Raw genomic sequence first — 20,322 nt, 5'->3', positions numbered from 1 at the left:
ACCTCCAGCTCCACCTCCTGTCTTTTAGTCAATGCCACTTTCTCTGAACCATACAACATATCAGGTCTCAACACAGTCCTATAAACTGTTCCTTTCACTCTTGCAGATACTCTTCTATCACCAATCACTCCTGCCCCTTTTCTCCACCCACTGTAGGATTAAAAAGTAGCTTATCCATGCTTAAGGAAACATAACCCATAGGAAAGTCATAAAGGAGACATCCACAGTGCCCAACACTCACTAGACATGTAAAAAGGGCCCCACCCAACACAGACAGAAATAACACACAAACAGCATGAATCATGAGAAAAAAAGTTTATTATAAATGCCATAAAAGGGGATGGATAGCATGTCTTCCATGAAGCTCGCCCCAAGGGAATAATACCCCTTTAGTGAAATCTACCCCATTTGTGGAAAGCTTAAGCAGCCTACTAAAACCATTAAAGTAATAAAGTTAAGAATATTTAAAAAAATCCAGACGATTAATATAAATCCAAATTATTTTACAAGTAACCCTGTAGACAGCGGTGTAATTTTGACAATCAATTATAAAGCTTCACTCCTACTCATGAGAATGACTTAATTTCATTAATTTCCTCATCAAAATCATTAACCTGCATTCTCAAAACCTTGCCTAAAAGTTTCCTCAAACAGATAATTCCAGAGGTAATTGAACCTGTTTTAAAAATAATAAACTTTCCATTAGCACTGGTTATGTACCTAAATCCTTCAAACTGGCAGTTATCAACCCCCTAATTAAGAAACCTGACCTTGATCCATGTCAGCTGTCCAACTACAGGCCAATATCAAATCTCCCCTTTGTATCCAAAATTTTAGAAAAGGTTGTAGCACAGCAGTTATGCTCACCTACTTATGAATAACATTTTTGAAATGTATCAGTCAGGATTTAGGCCTTGTCATAGCACAGAGATGGCGCTAGTTGAGGTGGTAAATGACCTGCTATTGGCTATTGGGTTTGTCTCTTTACTTGTTTTGCTCGACCTTAGTGCAGCTTTTGACACCATTGATTTGAACACTATACTGCTTGCAAGACTTGAGAATGTTGTTGGAATAAAGGGAACAGCTCTCTCTTGGCTCAGGTCTTATTTGACTGATCGCTATCAGTTTGTTGATGTAAATGGTGAGTTCTCCACACTCTCTGATGTAAAGTTTGGTGTTCCGCAAGGATCTGTCTTAGGCCCACTGGTTTTCTCTTTATATATGCTGCCTCTGAGGGAAATTATACATAAACATTTACATTTACATTTACATTTGCGGCATTTAGCAGACGCCCTTATCCAGAGCGACGTACAAAAGTGCTTTGAGTCTCTAGTAATGAATAAATCTACACTGGTATGCAAGATTACAAACTTAATATAAATATAACCCTTGAATTCAACAAGCTTGGAAAGTGCTAATTTAAGTATTTCAGGAAGAGGTAGGTCTTCAGTCGTCGCTTGAAGATAGTCAGAGACTCTGCTGTACGGACATCTAGGGGAAGTTAATTCCACCACCTCAGTGCCAGAACAGAGAAGAGCCTTGAAGTGTACCTACCTCTCATTCTGAGAGAAGGAGGTACCAGTCGAGCAGTACTGGAGGATCTCAGACAGCGTGGTGCAGTGCGAGATGTGATGAGGTCACTGAGGTAAGTTGGTGCAGGTCCATTTTTGGCCTTGTAGGCAAGCATCGGTGTTTTGAATCTGATACGTGCAGCTACTGGAAGCCAGTGAAGGGAGCGCAGCAGTGGGCTGGTGTGGGAGAACTTGGGCTAATTGAACACAAGTCGTGCAGCTGCGTTTTGGATCATTTGCAGTGGACGAATAGCGTTCAGGGGAAGACCTGCCAACAGAGAGTTGCAGTAGTCAAGTCTTATAATGACAAGAGACTGAACAAACACCTGGGCAGCCTGGGGGGACAGAAATGGTTGAATCCTTCGGATGTTATACCGAAGAAATCGACAAGAACGAGCAACATTAGGGACATGTGGGAAGAAGGACAGTTCATTGTCCATAGTTACCCCAAGGTCACGAGCAGTGGAAGTGTTGAAGTGTTATTTGGAGATCTTGACCTGGAGATGAATCACCTGGGATGACCAGCAGTTCTGTTTTGCTGGGGTTGAGTTTTAGTTAGTGAGCACTCATCCATGAAGATATGTCTGTCAAGCATGCTGATATCTGAGCAGAAGCTGTGGTATCTGATGAAGGGAAAGAAAAGATTAGTTGAGTGTCATCTGCTTAGCAGTGATAAGAAAACCCATGTGAGGATATGACTTCACCAATGGAGTGGGTATAGAGGGAGAAAAGGAGGGGACCAAGTACCGAGCCTTGTGGGACACCAGTGGTGAGTCTGCATGGGGCAGATGTGGATCCCCTCCATGTTACCTGGTATGAGCGACCTTCCAGGTAGGAAGCAAACCATTCCCATGCTGTTCCGCAGATACAGAGGCTCTTGAGGGTTGACAAAAGTGTCTTGTGGTTGACTGTGTCTGGTTTTCTGCCTATTTCAGCCTGCTTGTAATCTGGTAGCTGGGGTGACCAGACGCGGCACCCTAAGTAACAAGCAGTTTTTGGGCAGTTGACTGTGTCGACTGTCCTTTTTCCTTCAGGAGTGGGGTGGCCAGTAGCAGCAGATTAGCATCTTGTGGTGGTGGGTTTCTTACCTGATTGCAGTGCAGTGTTCACAGTGAGGTGTGGTGTGCTGTGGTACGTGTGTACGTGTGAGTGGTTTCTCTGCTTAGGACCCTGTGTGCTCTCTGCTTAGGACATCAGGCCTTCTCCCACCCTGAAGTGTTGTTTGTCTTTTTCTGTTTTTTCTATTTAAGGTAGTGAATAAATTTGAATTCATTTTAAATAAAGTTTTTGTTATTCACTCAACTCTGGTCTGAAACCTGACCCAGTCGTGACGAACCTGTGTGCTTTAAAGTTTAGGGCAATCCCGGAAATAGCCCGGGTGGCGTAGTCGGTACAAATTACTAGTTGGTAACGCCACATTTGGCGTAGTTGGTACAAATTACAAGTTGGCATCGCCACATCTGCTATAAATGGGGAAGATGAGAAGATTGGCAAACAATTTAGTCAAATTGCCTGTGGGTGAATGAATGAGTAGTTGCAATGGATGTAACTTAAGTGTGCCTCCAGAGAAAATAGAAAAGCTCTGGATGAGGGTGAATGTTGTTGAGTGAATGTGAACTTGTGTGAAAGGAAGTCTCGCAATACCACTATTTTGCATATAACAAGAGCATATCCAGGTGTAATTTTGCTAATGGATTAAAGAGAAAGATTCCTGTGAAATTGCTGCTGATGTGAACTAGAGTTTTCACGAACGAGCAGGGCTGTTTGGACAGGTGTAGAGGCCTCCCCTAGATACCGCTATCTGTGTTACGCTGCTTGGTAGGGAAAATCCCAAGCTCGGGCTGGTGCGTCACTGTCACTAGGACAGGGTGGGACCTAGAGGTTTTTGTTTGTGTTAGTATTTAGTGTCGATGTTAATGGTATTTGTTTGTATGTGTGGGGGGGAAGTGGTTTGATTAGGTGAAAAGTTGGGTGTGCCTGGAAGGTAAGTATAATACTACACAAGATACAGGCCTCTATCAGAATATAATATAATAAAAAATAAATTAACATGTGGATAAAATAAAACTATTATAAAACATTATAGCCTGTGACAGACTGCTGTGTGAGGAAACTAAGATTGTTTTTGTGTAGAAACAGAGGCAAGAAGTTATCCAAACAGAGCAGAGCAGAGGCACTGATCGTGGTGGTAAGGAAGCAGCAAGACTAACAAGAATTAGATAAAGCTGAGATATCTGTCAATAAAGTACTTTGGGTTGAGTCTGGTCTGACATTCATGTTATTAAAATAACTTGGGGTCATTATAAGAAAATCGAACATTTGATTAACAGAGGAAGTGAGAAAGTAAAGCTGCCATAATGCTTAAAGACGAACATCCTGTCGATGACATAGTAGCGAAGTATAAGCCTTTTGGAAAAGATATCAGAAAAAACATGAAGAAATGGCATAGCAGGACAAGTGGGGAGTTGCAATGGCCAAAAGAATTAAATGTGTGGCCTAATGAAAACGAAATTAGATGAGTGGGAAGAGCACAAAACGGCAAAGAAGGGAAAAAGCAGAAGAAAACCATAGTGGGGGTGTTTTGAAACAGAGGGGATAATGAGAGACACAGAAGAGAGAAAAAAAGGGGAAGTTGTTAGAGAAAGTATAGAACAGAGTGTAGAAAGCCAGGAAGAGAAGGGAACAGTGCCACTCTCGGGGCTGCATGATGGGCACAGTTGGCCACCACCCTACAATGAAGTATGTCTCCCAAAACCAGCAGGAATTTATCCGCAGATGAAACTGAAAAGCCAGGGATGGACCACAGGAAATATAAAAGTGCTGATGCTACAAGCTCGAAAAAGATGAGAAAAGAGCCACACCTGAAAAGATGTAAAGGGATCTGTGTTCAGAGCCATTATTCCGAGTAGAACGCAGAACTTTGGAACACATATACTCAATGGAAACCATGGCTGACACACATGCGTCCAGACTGCCAAGAAAACAAAAAAGACCATTGCACTGCACTATCAAGTATGACCTGGAAGGGGCAGATTAAGAATAGTTTGTGGACAAGACACTCAACTGATGTAGGATTATTGAAATCTGCAGGACTACTGAAAATACAGGTTAAGCCAGATGCTCAACTACCATACCAGAGGTATCCATTGTCAGTACAGGCTAGGGAAGGGATAAGACCAACTATTCAAGGCCTAATAGAGGCAGGGGTATTAATACCGACAAAAAGCTATTGCAACACCTCAATTTTTTCTGTTAAGAAGCCCAACTTAGACAAATAGAGATTAGTCCATGATCTAAGGCCAATAAATCAATTGGTCATAGCAGACATACCTACTGTTCCAGATCCACACACATTGTTTTCAAATATTCCTGAGGGAACAAAATGGTTTCACCTATGAAGGGCAGCAGTATACCTATACTAGGCTGCCACAAGGATATTGCGAAGGTCCATCCATTTTTAATCAAGTGTTGGCAAAAGACTAAGCTTCACTAGATGTGACTAGCACAGTTCTCCGAAATACAGATGATTTGCTGATCTGTAGTCCAATAAAAGAACAACGTCAACAAGATTCGCTCTATGAATTAACTTTGGCAATGAGACTGACTCCAGAAAACTATTCCTGATGTCTTGAATTCCAAAAACTGTGGGCTTTGATAAAGACCTCCTTTAGTTTGTATGAAAGTTTTCATTTGCAACACATGGATGCTGATTTCAAAGAGTTTATGAACCTAACTACAGTTTCAAAAACAAAGGCACACTGAAGGCAATATACTTGCTTGCCTTCAGTGTCGGCGCCACGAGTCACTGTTTCCCCTTACTTCTTAAAATAATAACAAACTTAATCTTTTTAAAAAATTTATTACAAATTGATTTTATTATACTATGAATACTGGTTAAAGAATGAAGAGTATAAGTAAATAAAAAAAATAAAAAAATTACTAACCCATAATGCCGTGCTGACACATTCAGCCAATTACATACGTGCTGTCACTATGTCAGTAACATAAATCAGTAGGCTAAATGGTCAGTGAAATCATTATTCTAAAGTTTGTCTAAAACATTTACCAAAACACTGTTTTAATTAAAAAACCTTTAACAATAGATATAAGAAAATGGTTCACCACCTCAACAGAGAAAACTGTTCATCGGCTCAGTTCAAGCATGACTAACACTGCTGATGAGAATGTCGACGCCCCAGTGATAGGACTCGGTGACGGCAGAGCTACTGGTTCTAACCAGAATGATGCTTTTAGGGGCAGACCATGCGGAGACAATGGGAGTAACTCTATCATGTTCATTTAGTAAATATGCAAACAAACACCAGTTATGGAGAGTTATGAACTGTCATGCGAATTTGGTCCATAATGCGGGTATGATTCATCACCGAGGAATAATCCACAGAACTTGTAGACTCCACAGAACGGGTAGAAACAATGGAACGTGTATAATCCTCGGAAGGAGTATATTCCACGAAACAGAGATAATCCACAGAACGGCAATAATCCACGGAGCAGAGCGGAGATAATCCAAGCATGGACCAGCGGGGAATACTGCCGGTCGGGTATCCACGAGATCTGTAGCATGACCTTCAAGAACCGACAGCCAGTGACTCTGGAACGGGAGTTTCTAAAGGTGAGACGTTAACGAGAACCAGGTGTCGGAAATCAAGAGCAGCATTACAGCCGCCGAGGGGGGAATGGCAGGTGGATCCCTGACATTACCCCCCCTCCAGGGGTGGCATCTGACCCCCCAAACCCACCTACGCCAAGTGGGCCAGGGCACTTTAAGGAGGGCTTTGCCATCTGTCCAGGGTCAAAGCAGGATGCCCAGTTAGCATTACCATGGAACAGGGGTAAGACGGGAAGGACCCGAGGCGAAGGTCTGGACTGGAGCCATGCTTTAGGTGGAAGTTCAAAGCGGATTGATGTCCTCGGTGGAGATAGGAGGCGGATAGATGCCCTCGGTGAAGGTCAGAGGCCGAGCAATGCCGTTGGCGGAGGTCAGAGGCAGAGCGACACCCTCGGCGGAAATGAGAGGCCGAGCCACGCCTTCGGCGGGGATCAGGAAAGGAGCGACGACCTCGGACGAAGATCAGACGCTGAGCAATGCCCTCAGCAGAGATCAGAGACAGAGCAACGCCTTCGGTCGAGATCAGAGGCTGGAAAACATCCAGGGTCGAAGCAGGATGCCCGGTAAGCATTGCCATGGAACAGGGGTAAGATGGGAAGGACCTGAGGCAAACCGATGCCCGCTGCGGAGGTCTAGACCGGAACCACACCCACTACGGAGGTTCGGAGATTAGATCTCCCTCGGAGATTAGATCTCCCTCGGCGAAGATTAGGAACGGAGCAATGCCCCCAGCGGAGATTCAAAGCGAAGATTCGGACGGAGATCAGAGGCTGAGCAACGCCCTCGGCAGAGATCAGAGACAGAGCAACAGCCTCGGTGGAGATCAGAGGCTGGGAAACACCCTCTGCTGAGTTCAGGGGTGGAGTGATGCCATTTGTGGAGGTTTGGAGCCGACTCTGGGGTCTGATGGTGCCCTTGACAGGCCTCAGGAGCGCAGTGGCACCCTCAGTGGGGGTCCAAGGTGCCACAGCGACTACGAGGGAACTTAGAAAGGCAGTGATGCCTGTGGCTAGACTCTGGGGCATGAGGGCATCCTCTACGGATGCCCAAGGTACTGTGGTGCCCTCTGCAGGTGTCCAAGGAGCTGGGAGGCATGACGAGGAGCTTTGAGGCGCACCGTTGCCGTCGGAGAGACTTCGAAGAGCGACAGTGTTTTCTGAGGGACCATTAAATTCAATTCAATTCATTTTTATTTGTATAGTGCTTTTACAATGAACATTGTCTCAAAGCAGCTTCACACAGATAATGTGGTGATTAACAGTGAATATGTTCTTTATAAGTAAGTTTGTCCCTAATGAGCAAGCAGGTGGAGACTGTGGCAAGGTAAAACTCCCCGAGATGGAATAAGGAAGAAACCTTGAGAGGAACCAGACACAAGAGGGAACCCATCCTTATCTGGGTTGCACTGAATGTCTATTTATAGCAGATATACGATGTTGATGTTTTGATCTAAGTAGGCATGGAGGATCATTCACTCAGATACTGCGGTGCGTGACCGTTAGGTGCTTTATACGTCAGAAGTAGTATTTTATAATCGATGGGAGATTTGATTGGGAGCCAGTGCAGACTGATTAAAACAGGGGTGATGTGGTCATATTTTCTAGATCTAGTGAAGCGTGACATCAACTTCAGAGAGGTCTGGAGATGCGTCATCATCTGGAGGTCTGGATGAGGTCCCGGATGAGGCCTGGAGATGCGGCGTCGTTTTCCAGGAGACTTTGAAGTCCCAAGGGGCTCTTGGAGGACCCTTGCCGTGCGGCAGCACCCAGGAAGGAACTTGGGACGTGGTATCGTCTTCAGAAGCCACCGAGGGGGGCGTGGCAGGTGGATCCCTGACAGATGCCACCTGCTCAGATGATTTGGGGATAGATGGACCTATGCAAATCATACTAAGTACATATCCAACACGCCTGTTTGGTACTAAAAGGAGGTCATTTTTGTAGGCATGGTTTCAGAAAAGAGACTGGCTTGAGTATTCAGTTAAGGTGGATGCAGCTTTTTGCTACCCCTGCAGACAATTTTGCACCCAAACTGCAGTGCAGATCGGCCAGGCGACTAGACTTGACCTGGCTTTTATAACCAAAGACTTCCATGACTAGAAACATGCCATGGAAACAAATAAAGGCTTTAACAGACATGAAACATCCAAAGAACATTTAACTTGTTACAGTATGTGGAGAGAAAAAGTAAGTCGGACAGAAAAGGGTAAAGAAATCTCGACACTATTGAATGCAGATCAAATACAGAGAAATCGATACTTTATGTTTATTGAAGTATAATAATTAAAATAATAGTAATAGTTTCAGGGAGCGAATGAAAGCCAGAGTACAGCTCGCTTGGGTTTAATAACAAGAGTGAGAGAGAGAGATACCCACAAGCACACACACACACACACGCACACATACGGCAGTCTTTAGAAATCCGAAGAGGGATATCCATGGTACGCCCTTGAGGGGCGAGGTCCACACAGTCCAAGAATGAGGTAATCCGGGGTGCGCTTTGTGGAAACCCTGGGGCAGAGCAGAGTGCTCGTGGAAACCCTGGGGCGGAGTGGAGCACTCGTGGAAACCCTGGGGCAGAGCAGAGCACTCGTGGAAACCCTGGGGCGGAACGGAGCGTTTGTGGAGACCCTGCAGCGGAGTGGAGTTTCCCGGAAACTCTGGAGCAGAACGGAGCTCTCCTGGAAACTCTGGAGTGGAGCCCTCCCAGAATCGAGGGGGCTGTAAGGCAGATCCGCCGGAGTCATCCCGAACATCCCAGTGAGAAGCACAATAAAGTGGGTACACGAGCGGAAATTGCCTCCGAATGCGCTCCACAGCTTACTGGCAATAGAGAGAGAGACCCCAGACAGGAGAGAGATGTGGAGCGCAATTTTAGCTATTTCGGTGGTGTAAAAGGAGCAATAGAAGCTCATATAGTCACCAACGAGAGGAATAAAAGGACAAAAATGAATCCGCTCCACTCTGTTATATCGCCGGAAAAGCGAGCCGGAAATTCCATCATACTCTCAGGGGGGTGTGGCGCAGCCACGCTTGCATGTTCCTGAGCCGGCGTGCATGATCCGCGAGAAACGGCAGCATGCTTCCGGGTGTTTCCAGAGGCAGAGCTTGGCTGTCTCTTCATCGCGGCAGAGTGAATCCTCCCTCCGAGGCTCGGATCACGCCGGGACCACGGCGGTAACCCAGATCATGTCCTTTTTTTTTTTTTTTTTTGTTCTTTCATTCCTTTTCAGGGGTCCGTTATTCTGTCAGTGAGCGAATGAATGGAAGGCGGAAGACGGAGTACAGCTCGCTTAGGTTTAATAACGAGAGTGAGAGAGAGAGAGATACACACAAGCACACACACACACACACACACGCACACACACACACACACACACACACACACACACACACACACACGCACACACAGCAGTCTTTAGAAATCCGAAGAGGGATATCCATGGTATGCCCTGGAGGGGCGAGGTCCACACAGTCCAAGATGAGGTAATCCGGGGTGTGTTTTGGGGAGACAGCGCCGCCGCGGAGAGAGTGTAGAGTCTGGAAGGAAAGGAACATATAAGGATACGTAACACATAACACATAACGCAAACACGTACAATAACGGACAAGGGAGTGAGTGTGAGTGAGGGGCTTATGTAGGACAGGGCTGAGTGATAATGAGCCCCAGGTGTGCCTGATTAAGCCAGGAGCTCCAGAGAGAGTGGGGGCATGACAGTAACCAAAGGGGTCGTGGCAGGTGGATTCCTGACAAATAGTATGTGAACGAGATAGGCCCCCCTAGTTAAACATGAGGCCCCCTCATTCTTTAATCTCTGGCACCGACACTGCTTGCCTTGCCACTTGTGGAGCCCCCGATTAATGAGCACTGCATCACTGTGTGCCCTGTAAATTTATTTAGTGAGACTGCCATGGATACAAAACCACAAACTTCATCACTTGCCTCATCCAACAATTATACATAACTTCTCACTTAGCAACAGAAATTCCCTTGGGTTTATCCCCATAGCCTTACGTTTTTGTGGTACTTAAATATACCTATGATGCAAAATTTGAGCTAAACATAAAGAATAGAGAGTTTGAGGCCAATGGAACACACTTTTACCTTGGCCCACAGCTGAAAGGTATTATTCTGGATGGCCTAGCCCAAGAAATAATCAAGTACACAAAAAGATTTCCTACAGACTACCAGTGTGAAGAGGTAGCAGCAGCTTTAATTAGAGGAACTCTGTTCAAAGACAGAATTTTGGAGATGGAAGCAGTCACTTAAGTACAATATGAAAAATTATCAAGCAAAGCTTGGACTGCTTGGACATCCTGAAGTCTTTGTAAATTCCTTCACAAACAAACCTATAGGATGTAAGAACAAACTTAAAGACTGAGGTCAACTAAATTTTTTTGCATCTAAAAGGTGAATCCACAGAAAGCTTGGAGGGATAGGGAATTGCTTTATTGTCAGAGGAAAAAAACATGACAATGATGTTGTAATAAAAGCAAAAATGGAAAGAACATTTTCCCACAGATGTCAGCAGATTGTGGAGCAAAGGCCCATGATAGAAGTGTTAAAAAAATCAATGGTCAGCTCTTTTTTAGCAGCGTGAAGTAAGTAAATGAGTTATGAAGTGTTTTATTTTAGTCTGGGGTTTTTTTTGGTAGTAATAAACCTAACAATTTGCTGTGGGTTTTTTTTCCTTTTTTTTTTTTGCAGGTAAATGAGAGCAACAATTAAGAGGATGAGGAGTGGAAAGTCGGTTGGACCAGATGACATACCAGTAGAAGCATGGAGATGTTTAGGAGAGATGGCAGTGGAGTTTTTAACAAGATTGTTTAACAGGATTTTGGAAGGTGAGAGGATGCCTGAGGAATGGAGAAGGAGTGTGCTGGTAGCGATCTTTAAGAACAAGGGAGATGTGCAGACCTGCAGTAACTACAAAGGAATTAAGTTGATCCATCACACCATGAAGTTATGAGAAAGAGAAGTGGAAGCCAGGCTGAGAGAAGAGGTAAACAACAGTATGGTTTTATGCTGAGGAAAAGCACCACAGACGCATCATTTACTTTGAGAATGTTGATAGAGAAGTATAGAGAAGGTCAGAAGGAGTTGCAATGTGTGTTTGTGGATTTAGAGAAAGCGTACAACAGGGTGCTGAGAGAGTTGTGGTATTGTATGAGGAAGTCAGGTGTGTCAGACAAGTATGTAAGGGTGGTGCAGGACATGTATGAGGACAGTGTGACAGCAGTAAAGTGTGCAGTAGGAACGACAGACTGGTTTAGGGTGGAGGTTGGACTGCATCAAGGGTCAGCGCTGAGCCCTTTCCTGTTTGCAGTGGTGATGGACAGGTTGACAGACGAGGTCAGACAGGAGTCTCCATGGACTATGATGTTTGCAGATGATATTGTGATTTGTGGTGAGAGTAGGGAGCAGGTTGAGATGAGCCTGGAGAGGTGGAGGTACGTGCTGGAGAGAAGGGAAATGAATGTCAGTAAGAGTAAGAGGGAGTACATGTGTGTGAATGAGAGGGAGGGCAGTAGAGTGGTGCAGTTGCAGGGAGAATAGATGCAGAAGGTGGAGTTCAGGTGCCTAGGGTCAACAGTGCAAAGTCAAGTCAAGTCAAGTCAAGTTTATTTGTATAGCGCTTTTCACAACAGACATTGTCTCAAAGCAGCTTTACAGAAAACAACAGTGAAGGTGAATGGTGTGCATTTGTCCCTGATGAGCAAGCCGTGGCGACAGTGGCAAGGAAAAACTCCCTTAGATGATATGAGGAAGAAACCTTGAGAGGAACCAGACTCAAAGGGGAACCCATCCTCATATGGGTGACATCAAAAGTTTGGTCATAAATCTTTCAACAATACAGAACAATTTGTGATCATCATAGATCCAGCATCAGCTTCTCCATGCCAGGGCCTTTAAACACTCGGCATCTACTTCTCCATGATCATCCATAGGTCCATAATCTTCACGAGGTGGGACGTGACTGGAGCTGGCCAAACCTCAGGATGCCTCGGGATGGGGAGAGAAAGAGAAGCAGTGGAGAGGAATTAGCGTAGCTGCTGTTCATTAAATTAACAGCACAAGTTGATAATGTGCATGTAATCATATATTCTGGAGCACAAGGTTGTGATGTGATGTGTGTGATGTGTGTTATGTGTAGGCTTTGCTAAAAAGATATGTTTTTAATCTACACTTAAACTGGGAGAGTGTATCTGAACCCCGAACACTGTCAGGAAGACTATTCCAGAGTTTAGGAGCTAAATGTGAAAATGCTCTACCGCCTTTAGTGGACTTTGCTATTCTAGGAACTACTAGAAGCCCAGAGTTTTGAGATCTCAGGGAGCGTGACGGATTGTAGCGTGTTAAGAGACTGGATAGATACATGGGAGCCAAACCATTTAGTGCTTTATAAGTGAGTAGCAGTAGTTTGTAGTCTATTCGAAACTTAATTGGAAGCCAATGTAGGGACGATAAGATTGGGGTTATATGATCATATTTTCTTGACCTAGTAAGAACTCATTCTGAACTAACTGAAGCTTGTTTATTAATGATGCAGGACATCCACCTAGTAATGCAAAGTAATGGAGAGTGTGTTAGAGAAGTGAAATAAAGGGTGCAGGCAGGGTGAAGTGGGTGGAGAAGAGTGGCAGGAGTGATTTGTGATAGAAATGTATCTGTTGTATGGTTTAGAGACAGTGGCATTGAGTAAAAGACAGGTAGGTGGTGGAGCTGGAGGTAGCAGAGCTGAAGATGTTGAGGTTTTCGTTGGGAGTGAAGAGGATGGACAGGATTAGAAATGAGTTTATTGGAAAGACAGTGCATGTAGGACGTTTTGGAGACAAGGTGAGGGAGGCGAGATTGAGATGGTTTGGACATGTGCAGAGAAGGGGCCTTGGGGTATATATCATTAGAAGAATGCTGAGGATGGTGCCACATCAACTAAAACACTAAAGGGCACTGAAGGGTCTTAAATGCACACAAACCTACACCACTTAATAATTGTGTGAATACCAGGTCAGGACGTAGAGTTAAGCAAGGGCAAATACTGGGTCTGTAAATTGTCATGAGCTTATGTTTAGTAAGTACATGTTTAATGACAATGTTCATAATAAATGTGTATATGTTTATGGGCATATGATTTAAGATAAGATAAGATAAGATAAGATAAGATAAGATAAGATAAGATAAGATAAGATAAGATAAGATAAGATAAGATAAGATAAGATAAACCTTTATTCGTCCCACAGTGGGGAAATTTCTTTGTTACAGCAGCATAAAAAAATAAAAAATAAATGCAAATATATAAAAGGATAGACAATAGACATACTATAGTTTACAAGTATATACATAACACAATGTATAAATACAAATGAGGAATGGAAATGATGAAATGTGTGTGTGTGCCAACGGAAATCCACCACCAGTTCTTTGGTTTTCCCCGCGTTTATCTGGAGGCAGCTCCGTTGGCACCAGTCCACAAAGTTCTGTATAAGTCCTCTGTACTCTCTGTCATCATCATTCGTGATCAGACTGACGATGGCAGAGTCATCAGAGAACTTCTGTAGGTGACAGGTTGCTGAGCTAAACATGAAGTCTGCAGTGTAGATGGTGAAGAGAAACGGGGCTAGAACCGTTCCCTGCAGGGCTCCAGTGTTGCAGACAATGTCAGACTCACAGTCACGAGTACTCACATACTGTGGTCGGTCTGTGAGGTAGTCCAGTATCTGTCTGCATGGATACTGGACTACCTCACAGACCGACCACAGTACTCACATACTGTGGTCGGTCTGTGAGGTAGTCCAGTATCCAGGCAGACAGATGATGGTTCAATCCCATGTACACCATCCTATCCCTCAGGAGCGCAGGTTGGATGGTGTTAAAAGCACTAGAGAAGTCAAAAAACATGACTCTCACAGTGCTCCCAGCCTTTTCCAGGTGTGAAGTAGCCCGATTTAGGAGGAAGATGACTGCGTCTTCCACTCCAATGCCAGGTTGGTAGGCAAACTGAAGTGGATCCATTGATGGGTTCACCAGAGGTCGGAGATGAGTGAGCACCAGCCTTTCCATTGTCTTCATCAGATGGGAGGTCAGTGCTACTGGTCGGTAGTCCCCAAAGTCTTTTGGGCGTGACGTCTTTGGAACAGGCACCACGCAGGATGTTTTCCATAGCTGTGGCACCTTCCCCAGCTTCAGGCTCAGGTCAAACATGTACAGCAATATGCCGCACAGCTGGTCTGCACAGGTCTTTAGTAGCCTGGAGCTGATGCCGTCTGGGCCCGCAGCGTTCCTCGCTTTGATCTTCCTGAGCTCCATTCTCACCTGGGCTTCTGTAAGGGGCAGTGTGTATTGGTTGGAGTGTTGACTGGAGGGAATTGGCGGGGGGGGGGGGGGGGGGCAGAGCAGAGAGAGGTGGGGCTGGAGCTGCTTGCTGTGGAAGCGGAGAAGGGGGATTGCAGCAGGGGGGACTGGATGGGGGCAGGGGAGGGTAGCTGATCAAATCTGTTAAAGAATAGATTCAGATCATTCACCCACTGCTGGTCACCCTTAGCCTAAGAGCTGGGTTCCTTATGACCAGTGATGGTCTTGAGCCCCTTCCACACACCTCTGACATTGTTCTGCTGCAACTGATCCTCCATCTTCCTCCTGTATAGCATGCTTTTCCTTCCCTGATCTTCTTTCTCAGTTCTCTCTGGACAGTTTTCAGCTCTTCCTTGTTTCCCGATTTAAAAGCCCTCTTCTTCTCTTTAAGGAGAGTCTTTATATCAGGGTTAATCCATGGTTTGTTGTTGGGAAAACACTGTACAGTCCTGGTGGGTACAGTATTCTCAACACAGAAGTTGATGTGGTCAGTAATACAGTCTGTTAAACTGTCAATATCCTCCCCATGTGGATTGCACAATTCCTCCCACATAGTTGTTTTAAAACAGTCTTTCAGAGCCTCATTGGTCTCATTAGACCATGTCGTCACTGTGCGGGAGGTAGCTGGTTGCCTGCATACAGGGGGTTTGCACACAGGTAGGAGATGAACCAGGTTGTGATCCGATCTTCCCAAGGGGGGGAGGGGTGCTGATGTATAAGCCTCCTTTGTGTTTGCATAGAATAAATCCAGTGTTTTATTGTCTCTGGTGTGGCATGAAACATACTGGGTGAATGTAGGCAGGAGGATGTGGAGGATGGAGGGGCATGATTAAAATCTCCAGAGATAATGAGAAGGGCATTTGGGCTCTGTGTTAACAGTCTGTTAACAACAGAATGCAGAACATCGCATGCCGATTCACCGTCAGCAGAGAGGGGAATATACGCAGCTATCGCGATAACATGCGAGAATTCCCTCGGCAGATAGTATGGCCTCATGCTAGCGGCTAACAGCTCAATGTCCTTACAGCAGATCTGCTCTTTAATAGTGATGTGTCCAGTTTTACACAATCTATTATTCACAAACACTGCCAGTCCTCCTCCCTTTCTCGTACCGCTCTCCATCAATCTGTCCACATGCAGTAAATCTAATCCATCCAGAGCCACGGTCGTATCCGGTGTTAGATTGGTTAGCCATGACTCCGTGAACAGCATGATGCTACACTCCCGGAATTCTGGTTCCCCCGTCTTCTCCTTCTTAGCTCGTGGGGAATATCCGTTTTTTCTTCTAGTAGCATCGGCGTGTTGCGGAATGCAGCTGATCCCTGGTGTAAACAATAGGACCATGGCTGTGAACAGAGTTTCCTGACGCGACTGTGAACAAAGTCCAAAAAAGCAGGAAAAGTGGAAACTCGGTGGCTTTGTTTATGTCCATTTTGCAGTTTCCAAATTTACATGCATACACTTATAAAGAAAAAACACAAAGTGCCGGAACACCATAAAATAAATAAAAAAAGCACAAACTTAACAGGAGCTGCTGCAACCGGCTGCCACTTGGGCGACGCCTAAAGGAAGGAAAAAGGAAAAATTTATGTGGCATATGTTTTTGTTGGAAAAAATATAATTAAATCGGATCTATGCTATACATGTTGTTATACATTATATACACCTGAACTGAAGTTCATTGTGTGAATGAGCCCTTATGTTAATTTAAACCACTTTTAGTTCACATTTGATTTTGTTGTTTTGTCTGCTTTTGAATATTTATGTGGTAAAAAAAAAAACAGGGAGATGTCATTATTGGTATCAACGTTATATGTGAAACTCCATTACCCATAAAACTGATGGTCACATGATGTGCCATGCTGTAATATTAAAGAAACAAGGAGAGATCCAAAATTGTAAACAGGAAATAATTACATAGAGTATTTACCCATTATATCTATGTGGAAAATAAAGATGTCCATAATTAGTTGATAACTTCAATACATTTACGTGAAAAATGTATTGACTTTGTAGATAATAGTGTGAATCCTGTCACTTTAGAATTTACATATACATTAAATAGTGAATAGTGAAAATCAGGGCAGGATAGTGTAGGATGATTGCCTGTGTGTAGAAGGGTATATTATTACACTTCCTGAGTACTTGCAGATTGTAGAGTAGTTCATAGGGGGGCTGTTTTTACCAACCCGTATCCTTTGGGCTGATAGGCTGCCAGAGATATATAGTTGGTGAGTTGGTGAGAATGTACTGTATCAGTAATACATTCGTTTGTCAGTGTCGTTGACAGCCAGGCTTTGACCTAATGCAAGTATTAAATTTTTTTTAAGAATTTAAAAGTACAAATAATGTTTTAACACTGATGTTTACTTGCTTTGTCCTTCAGACTGCTGTAAAAAAAATGACAGCTAGATGTCAACAGTTTCTAAATCTACCCACTTGACAACTGACATAGATAAACTGAAACATGGCATGCCCTTTCTAAGAAGCCACTTCACACCAGTAATTTCACTTGAACATATAACCCTTAGCTAGACCTTTGACAAATTGTATTAAAAAACAAGTGAATAGTGCTAGTTTACTTATTAATTGGGAATTGGTAAACCTTATCAATATCAGGCTTGAATATATATATATATATATATATATATATATATATATATATATATATATATATATATATATATATATATATATATATATATATATATATATATATATATACAGTGAGGAAAATAAGTATTGGAACACCCGGCTAGAGTTCTCCCACTTAGAAATTACTTAGAAATCATGGAGGGGTCTGAAATTGTCATCGTAGGTGCATGTCCACTGTGAGAGACATAATCTAAAAAAAAAAAATTCAAAAATCACAATGTATGATTTTTTAACTATTTATTTGTATGATACAGCTGCAAATAAGTATTTGAACACCTGTCTATCAGCTAGAATTCTGACCCTCAAAGACCTGTTAGTCTGCCTTTAAAATGTCCATATCCTAAATTAGATGCACCTGTTTGAGGTCGTTAGCTGCATAAAGACACCTGTCCACCCCATACAATCAGTAAGAATCCCACTACTAACATGGCCAAGACCAAAGAGCTGTCCAAAGACACTAGAGACAAAATTGTACACGTCCAGGAGGCTGGAAAGGGCTACGGGGAAATTGCCAAGCAGCTTGGTAAAAAAAGGTCCACTGTTGGAGTAATCATTAGAAAATGGAAGAAGCTAAACATGACTGTCAATCTCCCTCGGACTGGGGCTCCATGCAAGATCTCACCTCGTGGGGTCTCAATGATCATAAGGAAGGTGAGAAATCAGCCCAGAACTACACGGGATGAGCTGGTCAATGACCTGAAAAGAGCTGGGACCACTGTTTCCAAGGTTACTGTTGGTAATACACTAAGACGTCATGGTTTGAAATCATGCATGGCACGGAAGGTTCGCCTGCTTAAACCAGCACATGTCCAGGCACGTCTTAAGTTTGCCAATGACCATTTGGATGATCCAGAGGAGTCATGGGAGAAAGTCATGTGGTCAGATGAGACCAAAATAGAACTTTTGGGTCATAATTCCACTAAACGTGTTTGGAGGAAGAAGAATGATGAGTACCATCCCAAGAACACCATCCCTACTGTGAAGCATGGGGGTGGTAACATCATGCTTTGGGGGTGTTTTTCTGCACATGGGACAGGGAGACTGCACTGTATTAAGGAGAGGATGACCGGGGCCATGTATTGTGAGATTTTGGGGAACAACCTCCTTCCCTCAGTTAGAGTATTGAAGATAGGTCGAGGCTGGGTCTTCCAACATGACAGTGACCCGAAGCACACAGCCAGGATAACCAAGGAGTGGCTCTATAAGAAGCATTTCAAGGTTCTGGCGTGGCCTAGCCAGTCTCCAGACCTAAACCCAATAGAGAATCTTTGAAGGGAGCTCAAACTCCGTGTTTCTCAGCGACAGGCCAGAAACCTGACTGATCTAGAGAAGATCTGTGTGGAGGAGTGGGCCAAAATCCCTCCTGCAGTGTGTGCAAACCTGGTGAAAAACTACAGGAAACGTTTGACCTCTGTAATTGCAAACAAAGGCTACAGTACCAAATATTAACATTGACTTTCTCAGGTGTTCAAATACTTATTTGCAGCTGTATCATACAAATAAATAGTTAAAAAATTATACATTGTGATTTCTGGATTATTTTTTTTTTAGATTATGTCTCTCACAGTGGACATGCACCTACGATGACAATTTCAGACCCCTCCATGATTTCTAAGTGGGAGAACTTGCAAAATAGCAGGGTGTTCAAATACTTATTTTCCTCACTGTATATATAAACCTCAGGGGTTATATTCCCAAAAGAGTAAAAGTTTGCTGTACATAGGATCAGATGCTTTAAAGCTATAATGCAGTTTTGATATGCAAAATGTCCTTTAACTGGTATTTAGTTATAATGCTTGTATGATTTGCCCAGAATGCTTTTTTTTCCATTACCACATTTAAATGTACAGGCACAAATGTGTTGAAAGGCTTTAAGAGGAGCTAATAATGAAGTTCGGTGCAATGGAGAGCTCACTGTGATAAGATGATGAAAACCATTAACACGCCTAAGTGCAACCCCATCCCTGCATGCCACACATTGTGGACTTGTATAGTAATACACAGCTAATGTGTGTTAAAAATATTGAACATCTTGATCTTTTTTTTGTTTGTTTCTTTCAGTTAAGTATTCTTAATGTGTGTGTGTATTTATTATATATATATATATATATATATATATATATATATATATATATATATATATATATATATATATATATATATATATATATATACACACACAGACACACACATTTATATATTTATATATATATATATATATATATATATATATATATATATATATATATATATATATATATATATATATATATAAAAGGTATATCAGAACAGAACAGAACGACAGAATAGAACAGAACAATAATATGTACAATTAATAAAGTAGCATATGGAGTAACCATATGTTGCACTATATACATTCACATTTTTGGGAGGCCGAAACAGTGTGATTTATTATGGTCATATTCAATAAAGTACAGCTGTGCAAGCTGTGCAGTTTTTGCCATTTGTGTGTAAAATTATGTTCAGGTAGTGCATGTTCTGTAAAAAAGCAATTTGAGGTAATGGGTTTTGTAATCAGTCCAGGCCTGTGCAAATTGCCTATGGGAAAATTCTACCTCTCATTCGCTCTATGTTGGTCTTCAAGGAACTGAAACAATGGCTCTATGGCTAAAATGGCTGAGGCCTTTTAATATCTTCTTGGTCTTGGTGGAGCAACATTTGCTGTAGATATTTGTCTATTTGTGTATAGATATTTGATTCCCAAACCAAGCTGTGATGTTTCATATCAGGATGCTCTTAGTGGTGCAGAAGTAAAAGTTCCCAAACACCTTGGAGGGCAGTATCAAGTCTCTTAAGCATCTAATGTGGAAGGCTGCTGATGTGACAGGACTATGACAAATCCAATGTGACAGAAACACCAAGGTATCAAAAATTGTTTTCTCTCTCTATTGGTGTTTCATTGATCTTGAGTGGGTAGTAATTTCTCTCCTTTGTGCTGAATTACCACTAACAAATTTGTCTTGATGGCGTTCATGAGGAGAATGTTCTTTTGACACCAGTTTTCCAGACTTTTAAACTTCTTGAGGTAGGCCTTCTCTGTGTTGCCAGAGATTAAGCGCACCACAATAAGCAAACTTGAAATGGTCATACAGT

General features: G+C 43.1%; 1 protein-coding gene and 1 long non-coding RNA gene across 2 annotated transcripts in view; both read left to right on the top strand.

Moving 5' to 3' along the window:
- LOC310717781 overlaps window positions 1-20,322 on the top strand; it is a 296,978-nt gene that overhangs the window by 82,361 nt on the left and 194,295 nt on the right. The window lies entirely within an intron of this gene.
- The window catches only part of LOC310717454 (myosin-7-like), a 66,176-nt gene that overhangs the window by 19,693 nt on the left and 26,161 nt on the right, over window positions 1-20,322 (top strand). The window lies entirely within an intron of this gene.

Source organism: Silurus aristotelis, assembly GCF_946808225.1.
Source record: "Silurus aristotelis genome assembly, chromosome: 22".
Taxonomy (NCBI): Eukaryota; Metazoa; Chordata; class Actinopteri; order Siluriformes; family Siluridae; genus Silurus; species Silurus aristotelis.
This window is presented reverse-complemented; position numbering and strand designations above follow the sequence as displayed.